Source organism: Monodon monoceros, unplaced genomic scaffold, assembly GCF_005190385.1.
Source record: "Monodon monoceros isolate NGI ecotype Baffin Bay Population unplaced genomic scaffold, NGI_Narwhal_1 Super_Scaffold_22, whole genome shotgun sequence".
NCBI classification, from domain to species: domain Eukaryota; kingdom Metazoa; phylum Chordata; class Mammalia; order Artiodactyla; family Monodontidae; genus Monodon; species Monodon monoceros.
Window position 1 is genome coordinate 113,060,732 of NW_021703779.1, and position 27,714 is coordinate 113,088,445.

At 45.4% G+C, this 27,714-nt stretch overlaps 1 long non-coding RNA gene across 1 annotated transcript in view; it reads right to left on the minus strand.

Annotated features, from left to right (window-relative positions):
- The window catches only part of LOC114906485, a 17,199-nt gene extending 11,180 nt beyond the window's left edge, over positions 1–6,019 (minus strand). Inside the window, exon 1 of the long non-coding RNA XR_003796439.1 lies at positions 5,839–6,019. This is a non-coding gene — a long non-coding RNA (uncharacterized LOC114906485). The remainder of the gene's footprint in view (positions 1–5,838) is intronic.
- Positions 6,020–27,714: the final 21,695 nt, after the last annotated feature.

Consider the following 27,714-nt stretch of genomic DNA (forward strand, 5'->3'; position numbering starts at 1 on the left):
CCCCATCTCCATTTCTTACCGTAAAACCCTCAGAGAACTGGGAAGAAGCCACCAGGGGTCTTCAGCAGGCTTCAGAGAGCAGCCCTTCACCCCCTTCCCCCCCTCACCCCAGACTTCTCCTAGACACACAGGCTAGTAATGTTAATATCACCTAAACAGCATGGTAAAGCACTAATCAAAAAGCAGCCTTTAAAAACAACCTGCTTCTCAAGAGCAGTGAACTTGTACAGTTTGTCAACAATCTGGCCAACAGAGCTAGTCTGACTTGACACAGGAGAGAAGGTCCTGAGAAAAGACTGGTGCAAGAGGTTCTCAGGCAAGTCTGAAGTTCTCCAAATCTCAGTTTCCTTGCTCGGTATAGGGAGGACAGTAAAAATACCTACCACCCACAGTTAAATGAGATAATTTATATAAAATGCTGGGCACACTGCCTGGCACACAGCAATCATTCTATCAATGTCAGTAAATTTTTTCTGTGCCCTCCCCCCAAATAATTATCTACCAACTGTCCAGAATCCTGGTTAAAGGCAAACATTTTGCCTCACTCCTTAAGCCTGATTCTTTATACGGAATCATAGCCAAATAATCCCAGTTTAGTGAAAACCTCTAACAAACGTTGAGGAAAGGCTGCTTCAAAGGACAGGCAAGTTGAGAACTCCACACCTCAAAGAAAGCCGTTCAAGATCACAAGGACAATTAGCAGTTCTTCTAGTTCATCTCAGCGATCAGGTGTTAACTAATAAAACTCCCCTCGATTTCAGCCCTGGAGTCCCGAAGCCCCACATGGAGACAGAAGCACTGGGCTTTCGCGCGTAACGGGGAGACAGGCCGTGCTCAAGAAGTCTGCAGGCTCCGGAGGCAACTCTAGCTCGGGACAGCATACGCCTCCAATGAAGGGAGTGTCCGAGTTCTCTAAGGAATGGCCGAACGTGAACCACCTTCTCTAGTCCCTGTATTTTATTAATTTTCCTTTGTAAGTTAAATACTAAAGACTCCTATTTAATTGCCTCTCAATCTTTTCAAACTGCAAAAATTTTGTCAAAATAAGATGTTAAATGTTATAAAACTTAACATAAAGTCACCTTTTCCTTAAATACTGAAATAGATTTGATGGCTTTTCAGGTGTAATTTATTATTATTCAACTTTACAGAACACCATCCTCCACATTTCACTACCATAGACTCCTTTACCCCAATTTTTCTGGCTCAAAGCAGCCCCTTTGCTGTCAGTGAAGGACAGTGTTGATCAGTCCTAGCCCCCATGCTAACCGGCTGTGTGACCTGGGGAATCACACCTTCTCAGCCTCCCCTCCTCCTCCACACAATGATGGTTATTTAACTCCAGTACGAAGATCTCAACGCACATGACAATGGAATATTTTTTTAATTCAATGGTTAACATGAGTACAAAAACGGTAGGAAATCTATCATACAAAACTGGATATGTTACTTTTTTTCCCTGAAATGGGTATTTTCTAAATCCTTTAAATCTGAAGTTACAACAAATCATTTTATCTCCTAAATTGCAACTATGTTGGGTATACACTGTCCAATTCCCCCACAGTACCCTGAAATGCCTTGCTTCTACCCAACCAACAACAACTGCATGCTGTTCTCATTTCTACAGACTTCTACAACTTCCAGGCAAGTTTTCTGCAAGATAATAAACATCAGTAAGTAAAGACTTAATTATGAAATATTTTGAGTACCTAACCTTTACCAGTTATGCTAGATATAGGGGATAAGTGATTAAGACACTTTTTTCCTAAACCCAAGGATTCACAATCCTGTAAAGACATAGCACTGTGCCATCACTCCCATCCCTCTCCCAGGCAGACATCACTAATCTATCATGGGCCTCTCCCTTGAACTGGACACAGCTTTGGCTCCGCGATTCCATGTAGCCATTACCAATCAAATAGGCTTATTTTAATAGACTTCATCACATTTCACGAAATCTCTATCTACACAAGTGATGATTCTGATGCCAATACTGGAATGCAGAAATTTGCGGGACACCAAATATGGATTAGAAAGTAAAACCAGAAGATGTAATATCCCCGTCATCTATTATGATCCCATTGAAGCATTATTTAAAAGGGATAAGGAAAACTGTGGAAAGAATGGTACTTCCTGCCAATTCTCAATTACCATTTTCCAGCATCTTAAATGAAGAAGATAAAGCCTGTGAGAGCCACCTAAGTCTAGGGAATCTGGGTATCTGTTTTAAACATGCTCTCTTTAAAGGCTATGGTTGTCTGATGGCAGCTAGAACATGCTCAAAAGAAAATAATTAAATTAGTGAAAATAAAAAATAAGGCCATAAAAATAAAATTCTGAAACAAAATATTACAGCTTAAATAATCTGCCTGACAGCTCAAAGGGTCCATCTCTTTCCTCTACTCAAGACTTGGTAAAAATGTGTTGTCTGCCAACAGCAGACAAGTTAACTCCTCTTGACCAGGACTAACTTTCCAACCATTTAAAGATAAACACTTTGCCTTCCATGTGTCATGGCGCAGAACTCTGGACTTGGTGTTTGCTTAGATGTCTGACCACATCTAAAGCGCTTCCTAAGGAAAACCTAGGCTACTTGCAGGTGTGGAGGACCTCAACGTGTCAGTTCTTCCATACTTAAAACACCAATATTAATTTCGTACCAAGGACACCTGACAAGGTAATCTACAGTTCCAACTTGCCTATGCTCCTGGCAGAGACTAGCTTGACATAACAGATATCAGAAAGGGAAAAATCCACAAACGCTGACCATTCAGTTCTCTAAAGTCTCCACCTACCGAAAAATGTGCTCCCACAGTCCGTCTGGGTAACAAGAGCGTCCTGAGGAGATGACTCTATCGAGCTCATTGTGCATCATGTTGTTCTGTGTCCCCCTGAGAGTTCAGTACTAACAAAGTTCCACGTGCCCACCCACTCTGCCTCGACGGTCAGGAAGCTCAAAGCTGAATTTCATGCCCACCTGGCAGCTGTCCTCAGTGCTGGGGACACTACCTCCATCTTTCTACAGCCTTCACTGCAGACTCCTATTTTTTTCATTCTTCTTAGGATGGTCCAACGCTGTGTTTTTTTTTTATTGAAGTCACCTCAGAATCTTTTTGGAAATAAGCAAGGGGTACAAAATGTAATAAATTCTCTTTCCTCCCATTATTACTATGTTTGGTCCTCATGGCCCCCCAAACTCTCCCCTCTCTGCACTCCTGTACACGCTGTTCTCCCCAAACACAGCCCCTGCTACTGCCAGCATTCGGTGAGGTTGGATGAACCAGGCATGCGGCCCCTAACATATTTGTAAAATACGGACTTTGACATGTGCATTAAGTCCCTCAAAAACTGTGAGATCCTGGAGGGCAGAGAGTACAGCTTACATAGGCTCTGGCTCCCAGCAGCCACAAAGCAAGCCTTGCACCCTGCAGGCACACAGTAGAGACAAGTTCTGTTCATGGGAAGAGTAAGTCAACATTTTGGAAGCCCACTAGGTGAAGCCACATGGGAGGTAGTAAGCTCAAAAGAAGGTTTCTACCCTAAAGGAGTTAAGAAACCAAAGAACTAAGCTATGTAAACTATCTATGTAGCCAACGTGGATTGCACATCTGTAAATACAAAGAATTGAAAATACAAAGCCTGGAATGATTGCATTTGGCTGAGGCTTTTAGCTGAGTTAAAAGGAGTAAGACTTGTGAGGGCATTCAGGTGCAAAATAATGACCCCACGGAGGTACAAGGCAGCAAAATTCAGGGACCAGCAATAACATTTCCCCGGGTGTAGCAAAGAGCAAGCATAATTAGACCATCAGGTGAGCCCTGGGGATGGCTGGCAGAGGGCCTTGAAGCGGCAATGCAGAGCACAGCCTGGTTTTCTTCGAGGTGATTTAATAAGGTAAAAAAAACTCCAAGAATGATTCACAACTACTGTCAGGAAGAGACAGGAGGAAGAAAGCTGGAGTGACTGCTGGCAGTGAGCACTAGAGATGCACAGCAGACAGGCACCCTGGCCACCTGCATGCACTCTCAAGGGCGAACGTGGGACAACCCATGCAAGAGCCCATCTTAGCACAAAGGCCACGACAGCCCTAAGGGCCAGAGCAGCGGTTTCAACCTCACCTTGAATCTGAGACCTCTTCTTAGAGTAAAACAGTCCCTCTCTCTCCCCTACTCCCCCGTCTCTGTCTCTGTCTCTCTCTGTCTCTCTCTCACTCACACACACACACACACACACACACACAGGGCTGTAACTTAATGTGGGTGGCTTACCACAGAGGCAGTATAACAAAATGGCTAGAGCAACTCTTGGGTTCAGATCTCAGCCCTGACACTCATGAGGTGTGCGCCTTCAGGGAACATACTTAACCTTACTTACTAAGCCAGGTGTAAAATGGGGACAAAAACTGTACCTGCCTCTTACATAGGAATATATAAAATGTTCAGCAGAGTGAGTAGCTCAACAAGCTCTCACCCAACACGACTAAGAAACTGGACAGCAGGTATGGCTCTCCAGACCCTTTGCATTAACCTCACAGCACTCCGAGACCCACGGCGGGAGTCACTGTCCTGGGAGATAAATGCGAAGCAGAGCAGTAAACTCCACCAGCAGGGATTTACGTGGCAACCAGAGTTCAGCACTGTGCCAGGGGCTGCAGAAGCCAGCACAACACCCAACAAATGAGGGGACAATGCACAGGGTGGAGTTGGAGGGAAGTGGGAGATACTGGTGCAGAGGTTAGAAGGAGCCTGACCCTCAAGCAGGGGTTTTAAGGTGGAAATGAAGTGGGGAGCCAAAACTGTCTGGCCAGGGAGTAGCTCAGGAAGACAGCCTGGAGGAGGCCACTCAGCACCAACCCAACCACTGCACTCCCGGCTCTAAATAAGGCTTCCCTTCTAACCTGCATGGATTCACGCTGCTGGCACTTCCGTAGGCATAAGCCATACCAACAGAGTTACACGAACAGCTTAACTAATTTCTCCATAATATTGAAAGTATGCAGGCCCTTGACTGACTTTGAGGGTTCTCTTAGCCTCAGATCCCTGTCCCTCCCCCACACCCCTCCCACCAGTTTTCAAAACGGGGTTTACTGTAATTACCTTAAACACAGCACGATGCATGAGTAACTAAGAAGTAATCAGGTACCCAGCAGTTACAACTGTCTAATGCCCTTTGGCTGTACATCTAGACAGTTTCTACCTCTTTTCTCCTGCCAGAGTCTGAGAGCAGTGTGAATCCCAACTGGACACTTCCTAGCGCTTTGACCGCGGGCCTCGGTTTCCCAATCTGTGAAGTGGAGATCGTAAGAGCACCGCCTCAAAGAGCAGCTGGGAAAACTAAATGAGGTCCTATCAGCCAAGTGACTGCGTGTAATAAGCACAGCCTGCGTGCGCATTAGGATTATCACCTTTATTCACCCCATCACTTCCTGGGTGTCGGCACCGCCACCGCCCGGGGGGACCCGAGATGCCCAGCCCGCCGCCGCCCGCCGCTCGCGGGCCGGGCTCCGGACACTCCTGAGGGTCTGGGGCAGGGAGGGGACCTGGCCCGAGCCCAGACCAGCCTGCCCCACGTGCGGCCTTGGTCTCGGAAGTTCCTGCGAGGTGGGCTTTTAACGTGTAAGAAAACACAAAACAAGAAAACATTTTCTGGTCTGCGACTGCACAGCACCGCTCCGTCTTACTTCCTCCGCGACCTGGGATCCGGGTGAAGGGACCGGGCAGCAAGGGAACTCCGCGCGCTGGCACCGGCCTCCTCGCGGCCCGAGCTCCCGGCGCCCCCGCGGCCGCCCCCCCCGGCGCCCCGAGCGCACACGTGCCCACGTCCCCCGCCCCTGCTCACCTGGCCCGTGATGCCCGTGATGAGCGCCACCTTCCTGGGCTTGCCAGTCTCGCCGTCCCCGGAGCCGCGGGCGCTGGGGCAGCACGCCGCTGCCTGGGCCATGTCCGCGCGCGCTGAAGCGAGGCGCCGACCGACGGGGGTGTGCCGCAGGAGCCTCCTCGCCGGCTCCAAGGACCAGCCCCGCGCCGCCCGCCGCCGCACTCTGACAGGGCCGCCTGGGAGGCCGGCGGGGCGGGCCGGGGGCGGGGCGGCCGGACTGCGGCCTGGCGGGCGCAGCGTCAGCTGCATAACCACACAACGCACCGCCGCGCCGGCGGCAGGCCCCGCCCCCACGCCGACAGGCCCCGCCCACTTCCGGCAGCGCGCGCTTCAGGCGGGGCGTCGGGCGCGCCTGCGCGGGCTTATCCAGATCCTCAGAGGCTGGGATGCTGCTTGCAAGGGCTGGCAGTGGACGGGGCGGGCCGTCGGCGGCCTGACTTCACCATCTCACGCTGCACGTCCTCCCCTCCACCCTCCTGAATCTCCCAGGAATCGTCACACTATCCGAGGATGCTGGGAAGAAGTAGGGGCAGACCTTTCCCTTAGGAGAAAGCCCTGAATCCCGTCCGAATCTAGGGGTCACGGCCCTGGGTCATCGGCTTTGATAAGTAATTCCTGGAAACCTGCTGCAATGCCCTTTGAGGAGTCTGGTTCTCTGTTTCCTGAAGGGCACTAGCGTTACAAGGGCCCTGAATGGGGTCACGGATAGGGGCAATGACCGGCCTCACGCCTAACCTGCTTTCTGGATCTTCTCGCGTTTTTCTGAGGCTTGGAACCAGGCACGAGATTCCAAGTAACTCGATTCAAAATGCTGTAGTCAGAGGACTGGCAGAGCAAGACGAAAGTTTCTGACGCCAACCATGTGCAGCAGAAGGAAATGTTGAAAAGACTGCACAGGTCAGTAAACCTGGACATGCCGAATTTCTAAAAGTAATTCAGATGCAAGGTGGCGTCCTAGCTTGACGTCTGTCGAATTTGGCTTCCGTGTGGCAGTTGCACATAGGGCAGGGAGAGGAGAGGAGCTGACTCAGACGCTGGTAGGGTAGCAGGTGTGTGTACCTAAGCATTGGCCGGAACCAGGGAGGAGAGAGGAACTTCCTTGTGCCCACTGCTCTGCTTCTCTGCACTGTACATATTCCTCTCCCCAACGGATCAGCACAGACCAGCGCTTGAAATCACAAACTGAGTGACTAGGAGGTGCCCAACCTAACCTGCAAGACCCTTACAGACTTGGGATTTCCCTGGCGGTCCAGTGGTCAAGACTCTAAGGTTCCACTGCAGGCGGGGGCGCGGGTTCGATCCCTGGTCGGGGAACTAGGATCCCGCATGCTGGCAGGGCCCGTACAAAAAATGGGGGTGGGGGTGGGGGTAAAGACCCTTACACCCTTCAAATCCCAAAACAGAAGAGCTCAGGATTTCATTAAAAATCTCTCTGTCCCCTAAGCATGTCAGCAATATGCCTTAACTTTATGGATAGACTTGTCTCTGGATTCACTTGCCTCTCCCCTGTCCGTTCCATTCAGAGAATGACTAAAGGAAGGTCTGTTACTAGCCCCAGCAGAGGGCTGCATCACTGGTGAACAGAGGCAGAGGAGAGGAAACCCTCTCACTAGGGCAACTCGCTATAAGCAAGAAATGTCTTTGAAATCTACTAGATTCTATTAAAAACTTATGTTTGTTTTACTATAAATATGCTTTGAATTAATTTGCAGATAAATTATTTAACATTCCCCCAAATTGCTGAAAAAGTGGATCCTTAGGGAGGACGTGCCAAGTTTATCTGGCAGCCGAGACCTCCGATCACACTGCTGGCCTGTCCTGGTAAGAAGCATGACAGTGGAAGACCCATGGAAAGAAAATCAATTATATTTTAGGGCCTGCAAATAAAATAATTACAAAATATTGAGGGAAATGATAGTTCAGAAATACAGTGGGAGGTTTAAAAAGAAGGAAATTTCTCTAAAAAAATTCTCTGAAGAAAGGTGATGAGACAGGAAGACAGGAGTACAGCCGTTTTGGAAAAGGACTGGGGAATGGCCTTGAGTTAGTGGGCTTGACAGGCCCAGTAAAACAAAGCACCTAAAGGCTTGGCCTTCTGAGACAATAACCAGAGACCCACAGGAGTAGAAGATTATCTCTGTTCCACTGGTGAATGTACATAGTTTCCAAAGAACAAAAGCAGGACTGTAAAACAGCCACCTAGCAGAACCACTGAACTGCCGGTTCCCTGAAAGATATAGATAAAGGCGTGACACACATTCCTAAGTTGTTTTTGCAGGAAGCAGACGAAAACTGCTGACTACAAGCATGTGGACCCCAGACCTACTGAAACCAGATGGTTGATGATGCTCTAAACTTCACCTTGACGCCAGCGAATTGGAGACCTGAGCACAGGCTCCTGCATCCCCTCCCTCACATGGCCTTTAAAACCCCTTCCCTGAAAGTCCTCGGGGAGCTGGCATTCTTTCATACCTTCTCCCTCGTGCACCAGCTCTCCTTCCAATAAAAAGCTTTGCTCGCCTAGGAGTCTTGTGGGAGCGACACTCATTTCTATGGTCTTGCTGTCCCAGAATCTGAAGAGGGCCCGAGAACAGTGGTAGAGCAGTATATTGGTTTGCTGAGGCTGCTACAGATTGAGAGCTTAAACAACAGAATTTTGTTTCCTCACAGTTCTGGAGGCTGGAAGAACAAGATCAGGTGTTAGCAGGGTTGGTTCCTTCTGTAGCCTCTCTCCTTGGCTTAGAGGCGGCTACCTCCTGGTAACAAGTGTCAGAATTGAGTTACGCTGGGACTTCCCTGGCGGTCCAGTGGTTAAGACACCACGCTTCCACTGCAGGGGGCGTGGGGTCAATCCCTGGCCAAAAAAAAAAAATGAGTTGCGTTGTTAGGACACACCCAGCTGATGTTCCTTGGTGGTATGGGAAACCCTCCCCAAAACACGTTGGAATTGTGTCCAGAACCTTATATAACATGTCATCTAAGAATGGTGATTGCAATTTGTAAAAAGCGTTGCCGAGGTCACATAGCTAGTAGCTGGTTAGGGTAAAAACCATGATTGGCTCTTCCAACTCCATTCCATATTCTATTTGGAAAAACTGAAGTGCTAAAGCCCACATTTCCCAGGTTATGTTGCATCCAGGGTTTTGGAAATTGAGTTCCACCAGTCAGACTATGACAGGTGGAAGGGAAACAGGCACCATCTTTCTCCTGCTGGTCACATAGTAGAAAAGTTTTCGGCAGCTAGGTTCCAAGTTTAGGTCTGTCACAAGTTGCATGAGTAGCGGAGCCGGTCAGGGTGGTGGCGGCAGCAGCTTCCTAAATTCTGGCTTGGAGCTCTGGGGGTGTGCCCTTGACATCAGCAGCCCAGTGATAGCCCTCTAGCCTCTGTTCCTCCACTCCTTACAAAGTTTTTTTTTCTAAACCAAGGTTTTTATTGGAATCATTGTAGATTAAAATGTATTTGTAAGAAATAATGCAGTGACATGCCATGCACCCTTTGCCCAATTTCCCCCATGGTCACATGCTCAAAAACTACAGTGCAACATCACAAGCAGGATATTGACATTGATACAATTTGCTTCTATTATGCAGATTTCCCCAGTTTTACCTGTACTCATTTGTGCATACGTGTGTTTAGCTTTATGCCATTTTATCACATGTACAGGTTCGTTTATCTACCACCAAGATCAAAATACAGAATATCTGGCAACACAAGGATGCCTCCTGCTGCCCTTTTACAGCCCCATCTCTCATCCCTGGAAACCACTAATCTGCCCTTTACTTCTCAAGTTTTGTCACTTCAAAAAGTATTATAAATGAACTCATACAGCTTGCAGTCTTTGGGAACTGGCTTTTTTCACTGAGCCTAGGTTTCCTGGGGGTCCATCCCAGTTGTGTGAATCAGCAGCCCATCCCTTTTTATTGTTGAGTAGCAATCCATGGTGTGGATGCCCCAGGTTTGTGCAGCCATTCACCCATTGAAGGGTATTTGGGCTGCTTCTAGTCTGGGGCTGCTACAGATAAAGCTGTTATGAACATTCACGTACAGGTTTTTGTGTGACTATAGTTTTCACTTAGCCCAAGAGTGTAATTGCTTGGCCATATAGTAATTGCATGTTTAGTTGGGGTTTTCTATTTGTTTGTTTTGTTTTAAACTTCCAAATTGTTTTCTTGCAAAGAGTTTGTTAACAGAATATCTTGCCTTAAATCCCTTTCTACGTGAATTGCCTTCGGTGGTTTCTGTGCCCCACTCTAAACTCTGATGGACACAGCAGTACGGACGAGACAGAAACTCCAGACAGGTACCCTTCACCTCCATAGAAAGGCCAGCGAAATGGTTGTGTGTGTGTGTGTGTGTGTGTGTGTGTGTGTGTGTGTGTAATTGAGAGAGAAGGGCTGTAGCAGGGAAAATATCCAGTGGGAAAGAACAGACCATTTCCTTTTTATTTTCCCTCTATTTCAGGATTTATACCAGTTTTCCAGTAAATAAAGCAGGATAGAAGTAGCGAATCTTTTTTTTTTTTTTTTTTTGCGGTACGCGGGCCTCTCACTGTTGCGGCCTTTCCCGTTGCGGAGCACAGGCTCCGGACGCGCAGGCTCAGCGGCCATGGCTCACGGGCCCAGGTACTCCGTGGCATGTGGGATCTTCCCAGACCCATGTCCCCTGCATCGGCAGGCGGACTCTCAACCACTGAGCCACCAGGGAAGCCCCGAAGTAGCAAATTTTTAAGTAAAATCTTATCAGCTCCAACTCCACTGGAGATGAGACAACTCAGACCTCTGTCTTCCACTGTGTTTCTCTTCAGAATAAAATTAACTTGTGTGAGTCTCCTGTCTTAGGATTTGTGGCAGAAGCAGCAGAGTTTTAGAAACAGAATTGGAAGGTTTGTGAGGACTTCCTGAAATCCGTCACCTCCACTTTGGGGTTTCCCACTTGACAAATGAAATCACAATATTGCAAGATTTTTAGACCATGATTTTAGAAAAGGGAAAATGTATCCAAAACAATCGAAGACGTGCTTCTCACGTCCTCACTCATACAATTTCCCATCAGATAGCTCTCTGTCTTCAGGCAAACGTGTATTAGAAGGATGCTCTCTAGGCCCTGTTATACACACTCTATCTCTAGTGGAGCATGTGTGCCTGATGTCACCCTGCCCCTACCTCCTTTGTTTTTAAAATTTCAGTTTTTAGTTGGACTAATAGTTTTCAAGCTAGAAGAGCTATCCACTGGGAAAGTTTTCCCCTCTGGTAGTCTTAGTTTCTTAATTCACAAAAATCCCAGGGAGAACAGCCTCGGGGTCACTGCTGTACCGTCTCATTAGAATCTCCACTCAAGGCACACAACGCTGTTTTTCCGTTATTGGCATCAAACTCAGGGGGAAAGCATGTGAAGCTTTAAGTGTCCCTTGGCTCTGATTTTTAGCATTCTCCTCTCTGGATTTTGGGACGCATACGTGCTCACTCCCCCTTTGTGATATTTCCTAAAGCTGTGACCAATAAAAAGTGAATCTCCCATAACGCAAAATAGTCACTAGAGTAGGGGTAATACATCATTCTTTAAATTAGATGAGGTAATAAAACACCCTTGACTGCCTAGGGAAACCTTCCAGTTCCTGGCTACTACTCTGACCCTTATAATATGTCAAAATTGCCTCAAGGTTAAGATACAGGTGTCTTTTTTTTTTTTTTTTTTTTGCGGTACGCAGGCCTCTCACTGTTGTGGCCTCTCCCGTTGAGGAGCACAGGCTCTGGACGCACAGGCCCAGCAGCCATGGCTCACGGGCCCAGCCGCTCCGCGGCATGTGGGATCTTCCCGGACCGGGGCATGAACCCGTGTCCCCTGCATCGGCAGGCGGACTCCCAACCACTGCGCCACCAGGGAAGCCCCAGGTGTCATTTTTAATTGTAAGAATTCTAATTCCAGAAAACTTTACCCTTCTGTACTAACATATTGAACATATTCAGGATGCTGTCATAAATTTCCGGTTTCTCCAGGCTGAGTCCACTTTGGCTTCCAATCTTCTCTCCAATACCTGTGTGCCCAGGAAGGTCTGGGCTAGGGGCCCAATGTGTGTAGGTAACAGAGGAACATTAGGATTATAAAGGCATGCACCACAAAGCCTATGCATTAGAGAATTTGCTAGACCTGCTGGGAGACATGGTAAGAATTTTGATGCTAATGAATTTTTTTAATGGCTCCTTCTTCCCCCACTGAGAAAGCTTCCTTTGACCTCTGGGAGGCAAGTCTTAAGGAATCTTCTCTAGGACTAGAAATGAGGTAGGCTGGGACCTGGGCCCCTTTGCTGCAGGGCTGCAGAGCTTGCACCTGGACAGATGTCTCCAGGAGCAACAAAATACAACGAAACTACATGGGACTAAAAATCACTGCACGCATGCGCAGTGGGGGCAGATTACGGACAAAAAGCTACAAAAAAGCCAAAAAAAACCAGCTGCCACTTCTGAAGAGCTGAAGCAAAAACAGGGTACTGCACACGCCCCCGGCACTCGACACCACCTAAGCCAAACCCCTGGACACACCCCTACCCTCCCCATATAAGGAACCAGCTCGCCTGCCCTCCAGGAGTGAGTGAGGGAACCCGCTACTTGTTCTCGCTCCCCCCTGCTGTAGCAGGGGCCCCACTGAAGCCTTGCCTGAATTTCATGTCTGGCCTCTAGTCAATTTCTATTGATTGGGGAAGGCCAAGAACCCTGGTCGGTAACAGGAGGAGGGCTGAAGTGTACCTGGGCTCTGTCCTTGATTGTGTCCTAATCATTCATAAAAAGATTCACTTTTGGTGTGAAGGTGGGTGGAGCCACCAAGTAATCCTCAGGTGCAGCTCTGCCGTAATTCATCCCAAGTTCTTAAAGCTAACAGTAAGCCCCAAGAAAGCAAGCTGCCCCTCCAGGAACCTCACTGAAGAGCAGTGAGGATGGTGGGGACAGAAGCTTCAGCTGCCACTGAGCAGCACAGAGAGCTGGGGCCTAATCAGAGGCAGTGGCGGTGCCGGCACCATGGCTGGCAGGAGACGGTCATCCAGCAGACACTGAGGCTTGAGTCCCAACACGAGGACCTGTAGCAAGTGTTCAAGGAACGCAGCACCTGTGTGAGTGTCAGTTATTCTGAACTCATCATGATAATTCCGTTCCCCTTGTCAGGGCAAGACTGACACGTATCTGGGATGCGACCCTGTGCCGTGAGACATGATGGTGAAGTTGTTCTGCTGTCGTGTCCCTGTCCCCCGTGGGAGACATCCTCCCCACTAGGCAGCATAGCAGAAAAGAACCTGGCAGCCCCAGAAGCACCTGAACGGACACTAAGAACATACCACCCTCTGGCACGCTGCCAGGGAAATGTGGGGCTTTGGGGCTCCCTGGTGGGGAATCTACCCCTGAAACCATCTTTCCTGAGGCCAGGCAGCCTGAGAGAACTAGGTTGTTGCTTTGTTTCCTTAGAATTTTTTTTAACCCATCTCATCCTTAAATATTCTCCCCTTTTCTAAGCCTGGCTTCATGTTGGAAAACCAAGATTATATTTTAGCGGATTTATCCAGAATTATCAAAACCTGGTGCTGCCTCCATCTGATCCACAGATTATTACTAAGCCAAAAATCGGAGTCAAATGACCTTTTGGGGGCAGTGTGTTAGTCTCGTAGGGCTGTCTCACCAAAGTACCACAGACTCAGTAGAAGGAATTTAATCTCTCACAGTTTGGAACCTGGAAGTCTGGGACAAAGGTGTCAGCAGGCCTGTGTTCCCTCTGAGAGCTCTAGGAGAGGCTACTTCCTTGCCTCTTCCTGGCTCGTGGTGGTTACCAGCCGTCCTTGGGATCCTTTGGCTTGGAAGCACCTCGCTCCACCCTCGGCCTCTATCATCACGTTGCGCTCGCCCAGCGTGCACCTGTGCCCGAATTTCCTCTTTTTATAAGGACACCAAGTCACGTTGGGTCAGGGCCTGCTTTACTCCATCTTGACCTCGTCTTAACTTGATTCCATCTGCAAAGAACTTATTTCCAAATAAGGTGACATTCCCAGGAGGCAGGGGTTAGGACTTGAACATATCTTTTTGGGGGACACAATTCAACCCACAAAAGGCAATGTTGGTGAGTCTATTAAAAGGCTGATGTGATGGTGGAAAATCATCCTTCATTGGAAGATTTGAATGAACTCTTGGCAGCATGAAAGAGAAGAATCAAAGGGCAGATTTAGGATGGCTGGATTTAAACAGCGAGGTGCTTGGATGACCAGGAAGGAGAATGTGAAAAGAGGCTGGGTAAACTTTTCTGAGGATATGGAATTCTCTTGGGTAGCCAGGGAAATCTTTGGGAGAGAATAGTGTCTTCCATTTTTCCGGCACATAAACTTGGCAGCCATAAGATGAAACCCTGTGTACGTTGTTTCATTATTTGTCACAATTCTAATAGGAAGTAGCTCCATTTTCTAGAAAAGGAAGTTGGAGCATAAAGAAGTAAATTGCTTCAAGTTTACTTAGTAAATAAATGGCGGGGCCAGGAATAAAATTCAACTCTGTCTGATAGCAAAGTCCATGCTCTTTCCATTCACAAAAGTAATCTTGCATTAAGTCAACGGATAATTATCACATGCCTACCATATGCCACGTACCGGACCAGAGGGTCCACACTGCCTTCCACAAAGGTAATCATTGCTTACATTTCCACTAGCAGTGCTTAAAAGTACCTGATTGTCCAGCCCATTCACCAAACTGTGTATTCAATCTAGAATTCTTCAAAATCTGATGGTATAAGTGGTGTCTTGTTTTAATTTACACGTTTTTGATTATTAATGAAGTTGACCATCTCTTCAAATGGTTATTTTACCATTTTAATTTATTTTTCTCTAAACTACTGTGTCATGCATTTTGACCCTTTTCTGTTGGATTGTTTGTCTTCTTACAGATTTGCTGAAGCTTTTTATGTATTGTATGTATCCAGTATGTATCCAACATGATGGATAGTAACACTGTTATTTTATATCTTACAAATATTACTCCCTTTAAGTTGCTTTTCATTTCCCTTTCTTTCTAGTACTTACTTAGAATGATATTCCCACCGCAAGACTGTAGAACTGTTACCTATTTTTTTCTGTATTTGTATTTTTATGTAAAATGTCATAAAATATGTTTTGTTCTCAAATGATAGCCATTATCTCAAAGCCATCTACTGATTACTCTACTTGTCTTCTTTGTATCTTAAATTACAGTTTACATATGAGTCATACTGGAATCTCATTTGTTTCAATTGATTTAATTATCTATTCCTTTTTCAATACCAAACTCTTTTAATATACCTTTATTAAAAACACATTTGTTATATCATTTTCCTCTTTATGTCTTCTTTTTCAGAATTTCTTTTCTACTTCTGTATTTTTCTCTTCTTGAAAAATATCAGAATCATCTTGTCAAATTCTTTCCACTGGGATTTTTAGAGGGGAATAACATTAAATGTACAGGTTAATATAAAATAATTATGGGACTTCCCTGGTGGAGCAGTGGTTAAGACTCCACACTCCCAATGCAGGGAGCCCCGTCTTGATCCCTGGTACGGGAACTAGATCCCACATGCATGCCACAACTAAGAGTTTGTGTGCCACAACTAAGGAGCCCATAAGCCACAACTAAGGAGCCCGACTGCCGCAACTAAGACCCGATGCAACCAAATAAATAAATAAACATTTTTTTTAAATTATGTTTTTATAGAATTGTTTTCCACCCTTTAATTTAGGACTTTAAAGTTTTATAGTTTTTTGTCATGTAGCTCAAGCAATTTTCTTATTAGATTCATGCCAAGGTTAGTTGGTGTCTGAGAGTTGCTCAGTGGTGTGGGGACGCCCTCCACACGTTGGACACAGTGACCAGAACCCTTAGTCGGTGTCAGAGAAAAGGGGTTTGCTAGAGTGGCCCTGGCTCACACAAACACGTGGTTTGTTAAGAGAAAGGATAAAGGGTGAGGGATGAAGGACGTTTAACCCCTGGAATGGCTACCTGGTCACGCATGGTATGAAGCTGCCATCAGTTACTAATCCAGTAAGTAAGTGGGTTCCCTGAGCTCTGGGAGCTGCTCTAGCAAGTTAGTGGAACCCACAGAGAGAATGTCCGTGTCCAATCTGTAGCCAGTCAGTCAGAAGCACAGTTAAAAACCTGGGCTTGTGCTTGCCGTCTGAAGTGGAGGGCAGTCTCGTGGGTCTGAGCCCCGACCTGTGGGATCTGATGCCGTCTCCAGGTGGATAGTGTCAGAGTTGAGCTGAATTGTAGGACACCCAGCTGCTCCTTGGTGGTGTGGGAACTTCCCCCAAAAAACACACATTGGAATTGGGTCCAAAACTTTATAATGTGTTATCTAAGAATGGTTAATGCAACTTGTAAAAAGCTGTTGCCTGTCTTTTTTTAAATCCCTGGAAAAAAATTTCACATAAAGGGCTAATTCACAGAGTTGTAAAGGGCATTGAGAATAAATAGAAGGAAAAGTTATTTACTCACAATAACACGCATTCCACTCTGCTATGCTGGGAATTCCATTTACATATGCAAAGTTTACATGAACTTCTTTGGGATGCAGCAAAAACCTTTGATTGTATTTAGAAAAAAGAAGAAAAAAACACCATGAAATAGCAAAAAGGAAAGAGAGGATTCAAAGATTCAAAGTGAATGGAAACTCTTGGCCAACTAAAAAATTTCACACACACCCCAACTCTTTCTCTGCCTCCTGAGGCAAAGCTCTAAGGCATGTAAACACTAGAAATTAGTGTTTCATGCAAAAGCCTTCTCAGAGTATATAAAACCAGAACAGAGTTCTTAATGAATTAAGAAACTATTGAGAGAGCCCAGCACCTTTGGAGTTACTAGCTCCTCAAAAGAAGGACTGTGTATTTTATTTCTTTCAACCTGCCCAGAGCACAATGGAAAGATATTCAATAAATGCTAACTGAATTGAATCTTGATAAGAAGCAGACGACGCCATTCTTCGAACTATTAGTTCTATTTTATGGGGCTAGCTTAAAAATTAATCCATGTAGATGGTGACATTAAGGTCAAGAATATTCTCCTTCCTCTTCCTCACTCGATTTGTGATGCCTTCGCAGCTTATTGTGTTCACTGTTCTTCCCTAAAATACAGAGACTGGTTATCCGAATTATCATAAAAAATTACAAACAAAATTGCAAAATTACAAAGTGCTCCTATTAAAAGTTTTAAAAAGTCATTTCATCAAGAGAAAAGACTTTGGTGTTCTCTTCAAGTCCAATAAAGGGCTTTGAGAAAAATACTGAGCAGTTTTCTTTGCTAAGGTCCAAGAAAGACAAAAGGGACCTAAAGTGAAACTCAGCTTGAACATTTTACTTATTCAACCTTCATCAGAAAATATTTCTAAGTGCCGACTGCATACCAGGCGATGTGACAACTAATTGTTCACACTGGGTTATCTGGGAAGTAGTATAATGTGAATCATTACAGATCTTTGATCTGCAGAAGCAAGATAGCTCTCTATCTTGGGGGGCTAACTGGAAAATAGCACATGGAAGTAGGAAAAACTCAAGGTGCCTCTGTCACTCTAACTCTCACTCCATGTTTATCATAAACCAAGAGGGAAAAATCTCAGACATTCTGACTTAGGAGGTGTTAACAGATCACAGTCTGATAGGGTGAAACAAGCCTTGGCACAGCTCTGTTACCTGAACTTCCAGTAATGAAATTAAGTGAAATGAAACTAAGCATTAGTGAATAACTTAATTCGGTTCAGTGAATCAGCTATTACAGTTACTCCAAAATCATAATGAACCAAATGGCGAAATTTTTCTGTCACTTGAAAACCCGTGATGTACAAAACTAGATCAAGTGCATTGCATTCTTAAGCAACACTGAAAGTCTGGATGAAAGACATTTCTAGACCCACTGGCTTCCCTAAGGATCTCTAGATGTTTAGACTCTTTCAGAGCTGCCGTGTGGGCCACCAGGGCAGACCTGGAGGACCATATTCTCAGGAATGAATCTAGGAGTTATACTAGGTAGGTGTAAATGGTTCCTTATCCTTTTTGCTACTCTGAATTTAATCTGGAATGACAGAATTAGGATCTAAAAGCAAACAGGCAAAATGGCATCCAAAGGTTAAACAAGGGATTGAACCTAACAAGGCAAGTTTGAAATGAGATTGGAGAAGAAAGCTGAAAATAGGCAGAAATGGGTCTTATTCGCTCCTATAAGGAGCCAGACAGTTACTGACATTTTGGGAGGGACAGTTCATCATTAGGGCATTCAGGTTAGGGTTTTTAATGACAGTGTTAGGGATGAAGGCCGCAGGGGGCCCGATAAGCTTGTGGACCTTCTTCTGATTGGCTGGTGGAGGGGTAACAGGGTGATGTCTCAGGAATCTCAGTCATCAACCTTCTGGTTCCAACCAGTCTGGGGTCTAGATGCTCGTGGTCAGCATGTGGTCACCATCCTCCACTAGGTGGGAATGGTGGGAGGGTCTTAGTTTCTAAAGAACAACCCAAGATCTGCGTCAGATTACTATCTCTATCCCTTCAGGAGGCACTAGGGGTCCTGTGACTCTACTGTTCCATTCACTAGTGGAGTCTGCTCTTTGGAACTGGGGAACACCTAGGATATGAAAGCCTTTCTTCTACAAGCAAGAAACGGGGGGACACAGAGGGGCATTTGTACCCAGGAAGACCCCTCAGTGTCCTGCTTGGTTTCAAGCCAAGTTCAATTTTCTCTTTAAAATTTTTAATCAGATTTTTTTTGGGAATTTTAAACAGATTCAATATTTAACATTTTCCTGAATACTTATCATTTTATTTTTCTTTTAATTGTCCAATGCAGAGAAAATGCAGTGGTGTTTTCACCAAGTCCATCCGGACGCCGTCTCCTCGTCCCCTGCAGGTGACCCGTGTGTAGATGACTATGCTACTTTCCATGACCACCGACCGGGACGTGAAAGGGCTGAGGAGCACAGATTTCCTTTGGTTGCTAGATAGAAACTTGACTGACGCATTCTGCTCCCAACCCTTCCATAAGGCAGGCCCCAGCTCTACGCTGGAGATGCAACATGTGGATGTCTTCTGCTCATGTATTTTTCAAGGGTTGATGGTTATTTTTGCCTGCAGACCCTTTACCCCTGCCCTCCTGGTCACTTCCCATGTGACTGAGCTGCCTCACCCCAGGGCCCCTCCCTGGGACAGCCTGAAGCAATGGGGTTTTGTATGAACCTCACTGTGGACGTGATCCCTGCCTGGAAGCTGCTGACCTGCTCTTCTTCCAGCCCTGAAAGCAAGGGCCCAGGTTTCTGAGAACCTGCAGCTGTTGGGAAAATTAACTCCTCTTTTCCATGGTGCACACATGCCCTTACTGTGCCAGGAGTGGTAAAAAACTAATTCCCCTAATTCTCCTCTTTGGCTAGGAATTTTCTCTTTCCTTTCCCACTGGGTCTCTGAAGGGAGGGGAGGTGGCAATGAATTTGCTTGTGTATTTATCACCAGTTGCAAGGCTGAGCTCTGTGAACCATTCATCTGGCAGGATGACTACACGTTAGGATCACCTGGAGAGCTTTAAAACCTTACCAATGCCTGGGCCAAACCCCAGACAAATGGGACTGGAATCGCTGAGGGTGGAGTTGGGGCATCGGGAGATTTTAACAGCTCTCCTGGTGTTTCTAGTTTTCAGCCAAGGTTGAGATCCCCTGCTCTTGGGGGATCTCAAGAACTAACTTAGAAAGATCTAAATTTCAATCTCCATATCAGTGGCGTAAGATTACACTTTAGAACCCTTGTCAAAAATGTTTACAGAGGGACTTCCCTGGTGGCGTAGTGGTTGAGAGTCCGCCTGCCGATGCAGGGGACACGGTTCGTGCCCCGGTCTGGGAAGATCCCACATGCCGCAGAGTGGCTGGGCCTGTGAGCCATGGCTGCTGGGCCTGCACGTCCGGAGCCTGTGCTCCGCAACGGGAGAGGCCACAACAGTGAGAGGCCCGGTGTACTGCAAAAAAAAAAAAAAAAATGTTTAGAGAATTCCCCTTCTTGAGCACCGTGTCTTTTTTTTAAATTAATTACTTAATTAATATTTATTTTTTGGCTGTGTTGGATCTCCATTGCTGCATGCGGGCTTTCTCTAGTTGCGGTGAGCGGGGGCTACTCTTCGCTGCAGTGCGCGGGCTTCTCGTTGCGGTGGCTTCTCTTGTTGCAGAGCACGGGCTCTAGGTGCACAGGCTTCAGTAGTTGCGGCTCGTGGGCTCTAGAGTGCAGGCTCAGTACTTGTGGCACATGGGCTTAGTTGCTCTGCGGCATGTGGGATCTTCCCAGACCAGGGCTCGAACCCGTGTCCCCTGCATTGGCAGGAGGATTCATTAACCGCTGCATCACCAGGGAAGTCCTAACTGTGTCTTTTTCTTGTCTCTAAACCTTGTAGGGGATTTTTGCACGCCTCCCTTACCTTGCAGGCCTAGTCTTCTGAGATAGACACAAGGAGTATAACTAACCTAAGTTAATGCCAGGGCAGTGTCAGACGGGTAAGACATTCCCTTTTTCAATTCATTCATTCCCTTTTCCAATTTCACTCATTCCCCTTTTCAAATTTGTTATCAGTTTATTCCACGAATATCAAATTATGTGCAAGGAAGTATTCTCATCTAGTGTGGGATAAAAAAGATCCTTGGGACACTTCTGTGGTCTTCAAGGGTGCTTTTGGTCCAGCTTTCTACAACTAGCTAAACCCACAGCGGTGTGTGATGGCTTGAGTGAGGTTCAAAAATTTTCTACTTTAGGAGTGGTGGAGTGAAGATAATAAGTAGAATTATGACTGATAACATTATACGAGGACATCAAAATTTCAGGAATTTTATAGTTTCTAGAAAATTTATATTAAAAAAGTCACCCTTATACTATGACCTAAGAAGGTTTATCATTATTTATTTTACAATACTTCCCATGTAATTCAATATACCAAGTAAGCTAGTTTAACATCTCTTCCCCTCCCCCCTCCTTTTTTTTTTTTTTTTAAATAAGGCAGGAGAACAAATCCTTTAAGATGTTCCAAGGGCCTTCTGGAAATCTCAAATTAGTTCAAGGGCAGAAAGACTTCATTTAGAATTTGAATTTGGGGAATTTTATCAAAAATATCAAAAAGGTTTGCACACTTGACTAAATAGGATCACAGACTATTATGAAACAATAATTACCCATTTAACCAAACTGACAATAAAAGATTTCAAAGGCAAATGCAGAAGGTTACCTAATTATGAGTAAAACCAATCAAAGACCTGATAAAGCACAGAAAATAATTTTGATAAGACACAAAATCTTTGCTTTCTAGGCAGATCACTTAAGAGGTAAAGAAAAACTTTTAATAATCTCTTATCAGGATCAGACCAATAATCTAAAAAAACTTTGTCCTTTTACAGAGAAAGAAACTAATTTTAATTTTGTACCACCTTACTTTTGATATTAAACTCATTTTTTAACTTAAATACATTAATTCCAATCTTAGCCAGCTTGACCACACATAAAATTCCTATCCCAAGATTTCAAAAAATAAGCCTTCTGTAATTTTCTATGTCTATTTTAGTTTGTTCTTCATTTTCTTCCTTCTCATTCTGAAATAACTGGCTTTTAGGACAAAATCACTTTTATTTCCTCAACAAAAATACGTCTCCATTCCTTACACATTTTCTTGCCGAAAACACGTACCCTACTTTTCTTGCATACAGAGATATTTCCCTTATTATTTCTAGTAGTTTTGATTACATATATTAATTAGAATTTTTAACCCTTAGAAACCTTAATTTCTAGTGAAAACTAAGAAGTAAGCAATTGTGTACTGTCTGTTATACCAGCATTCTTTAGGTGGACAAATTTATAAATATCTTTCATAATTTCTAGAAACATATGCCTTTTCATGCTGTGGGCTTTCAGTGTAGCACAAGACATGTTTACTAATAAACCCATATATCTTTAGTTCCTCTGTAATAAGACAAGAGCAGGTAATTAATGCTTCATTATTTTATCTTATTTGGAAATGATCTAGATATTTAATTACTATTCATCATTTACTCTAAATTAGCAAAAATTCTAAGGTTTCAAATTACCAAAGAGATGTGGAAAACTATTAAGTACGCGTACCGTAAAACATAATTACTATTAAAAACTTCACCTAAAAACTCTTATCCCACTTACATTTATCTAAATTATTTGCTCCCAGCAGTTATGTTTAAACTACTCATGAAAACTTCATGAGTCATTAGAAAGAGTCATCTATCATCCTAAGCTATTTTTCCTGCAGACAAATTTTTGCAACGGAAATAACGTGAACTTATTTGCCTAACAAACCCAGGTAGACTGTAAGTTGTTTATCTGCATTATATTGAATGCTGATAACTTTGAAAACATGTTTAATTAAACCAACAAACTTAAACTAGCTTTTACTTACCAAAGATTACTAGGGTTAAGTTGTTTCTGTTTTTTTAATTTAATTTTTATTTTTTTGGCTGCGTTGGGTCTTTGTTGCTCTGTGTGGGCTTTCTCTAGTTGTGGAAGGACCTGGGGGTGGTTTCCAGCTTTTGGCTATTAGAAGTAAGCCCGTGTGAACATTTAATTGTTTGCTGAATTATTTTTATGGTCGATGCTTTACAATCATGGTCAGATCATTCTGACACCTAATTCACTTTGGAGTTAGTGTCACTTGATTGTCTTTTCTCATTCAGGCTGTGAATTTCCTGGTTCTTTGTATGAAGGATGATCTTCCATTCTGTCCTGGACATTTTGGTGTCGTGTCAGGAGACACTGGGTTCTGTTGGAGCTGGGTACTGTAGCACAGGGGTCCCCAAACCCCAGGCCGAGGACCGATCCTGGTCGGAGGCCTGTTAGGAACCGGGCCGCACAGCAGGAGGTGAGGGGCGGGCGAGGGAGCGAAGCTTTGTCTGCGGCTTCCCACGGCTCCCATTACCGCCTGGACCACCCCCGCTCCCCCGTCCGTGGGAAAATTGTCTTCCATGGAAACCGGACCCTGGAGCCAAGAAGGTTGGGGACCGCTGCTCTAGCTTGCAGTCCCCCTGTTGAGGTTTGGCGAGCAGGCCCTGGCCTCCTGCCGTGGGCTGTGCTTGGGAGGACAGCATGAATTTCCAAGCCTCTGCGGTGCTGTTTCGGTTTGCTTGGTTTACCGCAGGCTGCTGGGGATGCTGCCTGGGGAAATGGAAGGAGCTTCCCCAGGCCGGGCCACCTTGGGATTCTAGGCGGGGGAAGGGATTCCACCTGCTGCCTCCGAGAAAGGGATGCTTCTGGAGGCAGGAGCCCCCGCCAGTGGGCAATGGGGGATGTTTCCTGGGCCTGGGCTCTTTGTGGCCGGTGCCTCCCAGCAGTAGAGTGTCTCTTGGGGTCGGAGAGGGCAGTTTCAGGGCCAGCAGAGAAGCAGTGTGCTTGCTTGGCAGGCACTTTATTGTGGTCCAATCCCCCCTTTGTGTGTCTTTGCACGGAGGAATGGAGTCTCAGCTGTGAAGGAAAGAATTTCCCAGGTTGGGTGCTCCTTTTGGTGACCCGTCCCTTGCCAGTGCCCCCAGTTACAAGATTTCTCTGTGTGAGGGAGGGGAGCCTCAGACCGGGTGGGGAGGGGAGTCCTGTTCAATGTGGAGGGAGGGCCCCTGGATGACAGGAGCCCTACAGCCAGCAGGGAAGGATGGCCGCTATTCCTTTACTGTGACCTCACCATTTGGGATATTATTAAGCCCCAGCTGCCTTCTCTTTTTAGAGTGTTTAGTCCTAAGGAGCAGGGACTGGGTTTGGGCAATGCTGTTGTCATTGTGATTTCCGTCGCCTTCAGCATTTTCTGTCCCCAGACTTCCTCTCCTTCCTCCTGAGGGAACCATGGAAGACAAAGTCATGATGGCCGCGGGTGGTGTGACAGATGCTACTGTCTCCCCGCAGTGCCCTTCCCCCTCCTGAGTGCTCCTCTTGGGGGGCCCTTCCTGCCACTTGCAGAGGGTCCTTCTTCTGTCACCCACACGTGTCACCCCACCCTCCTTGTTTGTCTCCCCCCATCTCAAATGCAGGCCTGCTCCCCTTCTCCCCCCATGAAACCTGTTCTCGGCCCGACCATTTTGTCCCTTTACCCCCTGCCTCTTTTATAGAACTGTTCTTGATGGATCTGGAGCTGAAGGGGACCTTGTGCTCTTTCCGGTGACTATGTACTTCTCCCAGGAGCCATGGGGTGTCAGGGTCCCAGCAATAGGGTCCTCTCCAGGGACACGGTACAGGAGATTAATGGGAATGTGGACTCAGTGGGTGAGGACTTCTTTTCCAGGGATGAAGACTGGGCTGTTTCTGACCAGGATCCTGTCCCTTAGACACCCACCTCCTGACATCAGCTCTGAGTTGGGCCAAGAAAGCTCCACAGGAGGTGTCCCTTGATGTGATGTCCCCTTGACTAGGATCAGTTCAGCATCAGCTAAGCAGCACAGTAGCCTCAGACTCAAGCCCCAGCCACCAGAGCTTCCAGAAGGGAGGTTGCACCATAGTGGACGTCCTAGGGCAGAACAAGGAGACTCCAGTGACGCCCTCACCCCACACACACTCACGGTGTCTCAGGGTACTGCGCCTGCTTGAAGTTTTTGACTCCTTGCAATTTCAAGGAACTTGTGCTTCTGAATCTCTCGTACTTTCTATTCTCCATTGGTATATTTAGGGTCCTTCCCAAAGACAAATATTTCAGGGGCACTCACTCAGTGTTTCAGTTTATCAGCTGTCAAGGGCCTTAAAAATTCAGGAAGGAGGATCTGTGTGCTCAGAGATTTTCAGCAAGCAGTACTTATAATTGTGGAAATTTGGAACCAAGGATTATGTCCAAAATAAGAGGCTGTCTAAATAAATAATATGCATGGATATGATGAACTATTACACAGAAATGTACAATGATGCCCATAAAGCATGACAAAAAGCTAATCATTGGATTTTGCTGGAGGGTATAGAGGTGTTCATGGTCCAATTTTTCCAACTCTTCTATACGTAGGAAAATCCTCATGGGAGGAAATTTGGGAAAGCCTTAAAAAACAACATTGTGGTTCATGCCCACCCAGGGACCTCAAAAAAGAAAAGAAGAACATAAAACAAGATCCATATACATTATGATGACCACCACGATGAGGCACACACCAGGCAGTATTCTAGGAGTAGGGAACTGCGATGCCAGGAAAGTATCTCAGGATATGGCTCTGAAGGAAGACACCTAACAACTATTATTTGGGAGAAAGAGCAGGTGAGAAAATTCTACTGGCAACAGGCCATCCAAAATAGCAATTCAAGTGATGGAAACACCCTTGCTTCCCTTTCCTTAACAGCCTTGTCTTAGCCCTGCCCCAGTTTAGTATGAGTTTTTCCTTGGTTTTCTTAGCCAATTAAGAAAACGAATGTTGGGCTTCCCTGGTGGCGCAGTGGTTGAGAGTCCGCCTGCCGATGCAGGGGACACGGGTTCGTGCCCCGGTCTGGGAGGATCCCACATGCCGCGGAGCTGGTGGGCCTATGAGCCATGGCGTCCGGAGCCTGTGCTCCGCAACAGGAGAGGCCACAACAGTGAGGCCTGCATACTGCAAAAAAACCCAACCAAACAAACAAACAAAATAAAACACGAATGTTCTCTTACTTTCTCCCTTTCTTTGATCCATATTGTTCACAGGAGGAAATCAGTGTGGGGGACAGGGAGGCAGGGATTAGGAAGATTAGGAAGGGCAAGGGGAGGGGTATTAGAGAGAGATTGATATATGATCACCAATGGCGGGACCAGGGCCAAAGTCAAATACAGCAGGGCAGGGCTGGTATATGTGTTGAAGACATGAAATGTGTTGGGGGGAGTAAAGTTGACGTTATTACTAAGCATTCTCTCTGGTTAAGATGGCAATTTATGTGGATGGTAAACCTCATAAGGATGTAGCCTCTCCTCACCACCATGGCCACTGTAATAGCCCCCATGCAGATCTTATGATGTCACCAAACTGCTGTTGCTCCTACTTAGAGCATTGTGCCTGGAGCTGGAGCAACGAGAAGGCCCAGATAATTGCCCTTAGGCACTAGAGAAAGGTATTCCAATAGGGGTCTTCACCCAGTCCCTAATTTAGTTCCCCTTCTGGCAAACTTTACAGGCACTGCTGTTCTCTGTTTTGTTTTAATGAGATGATGTTATACAAAATATTACGTGTAAAACACTTAGCACAGTGCCTGGTGCACACATGTATTTGTGTCAACTGTGGGCAGATAAAACTAGCAGATTTCCTTTCTTCTAAGTCCCTGGCACTGGGGTCAATGTAAGACAACGTTGGAAGGAATTTCAAAGAGTAATCTGCTGTTGATCAGCAGGACTAATGACCTTCTATCCACTTGTAGTCATATTTCAAACAGCAGTATCAGTGCTTTACTGGAGGCTCCTATGAGGTCACTACAAAGGATGGCTAAGTTCATACTTTTTACATTCACATTTGTACATCACATGCCTACTTTTACGTTTATACTTTTACTCTCAAGTCCTCTCATAAAAGAAGCCAGAACAGATTTCACTGTCTTTTATATCAAAGGAAGACTAAAAGTGGGGTCATAAGGATCCCTGGCCCCCAAATCCAAGTGGGTACAAAAGGAGACCTGGGAAATGTGGACTTACCTTGAGCAAGAACCACAACTCCCTGTAACAAAGGTAGCACGTGAGACTGGCAGAAGTCTCGTGGGTGGAGCTTCAGTACCACGCTAAATCAAAGTGAAAGGCTCGGCAGAGCCACGTTCAAAGGTAAAATGAGATGCCCAGCCTAACAGTGAAAACAAAGCCTGTGGTACCAGGGGTGGCGGGGGGAGCGGACAGGGAGTATGGAAGAAGTTTTATAGCAATGACAACAGAATCACTATATTGTTTTCACTTTTTTTTTTTTTCGGGAAAATCCCTTAGAAATCACTTTATCTAAAGTTTTTTTTACTGAAGTCATAAAGGAACTTATGGGTCTAAACATCATAATCAGAAATTTGAGGTTTTATACTCAGCACCTTTTTAAGAAGAATTTAGAAGCTTACTGTTGAATCACTCCAACCGCTTATATAATTTTGGAATGTGCAAAATCACCACCACTACTTAACAGCTGGAATTTATCTAAATGTTTTACAAGTGGTTGAAACAGTTGAGTCTTCATATGTGTTATAAGAAAACCAACTAGCACTAAGAGAATTTCTAACTTTTCTTTCTCCCCAAGAGCTCAGGAATATGAAGATCAGTGAAAGGAAAAATGGGTTTGTTTTGAAACATTTTCTTTTACCCTTCAAGCTATCTTACAAGCACTTTTGAATAAAAATTGACTTCCATTCTTGAAAAGAAAACTCATTTCATTATGGTCATATAATTTCTTACAAAGAAGGGATTATGTGTGTTTCTTCTACAGGAGGAAATGTTTAAGAGTGCCTCTTGCTTGCAGTAGGTACAAAGAAAAGAGGCAGTAGGAATGACCCAGGAAAATCTTAAAATATTAGACAATGTCTATTGATATCACACCCTCAAAGTGTTTGATAAATCTTGCAGTTGATATTAATATCCTTATACAAATGGCCAATAAGCACATGAAAATATGCTCAATATCATTAACTATCAAGGAAAGGCAAATCAAAACCACAATGAGATACCATGTCACATGTACTATGATGGAGATAACAAAAGAGACAGATCATAACAAGTGTTAACAAGAATGTGGAGTAATTAGAACCCTTATACACTTCTGGTGGGACTATAAAGTGGTGTAGCTTATTTGGAAAATAGTCTGGCAGTTCCTCAAACAGTTAAACATAGAGTTACCATATGATCCAGCAATTACACCTCTAGGTA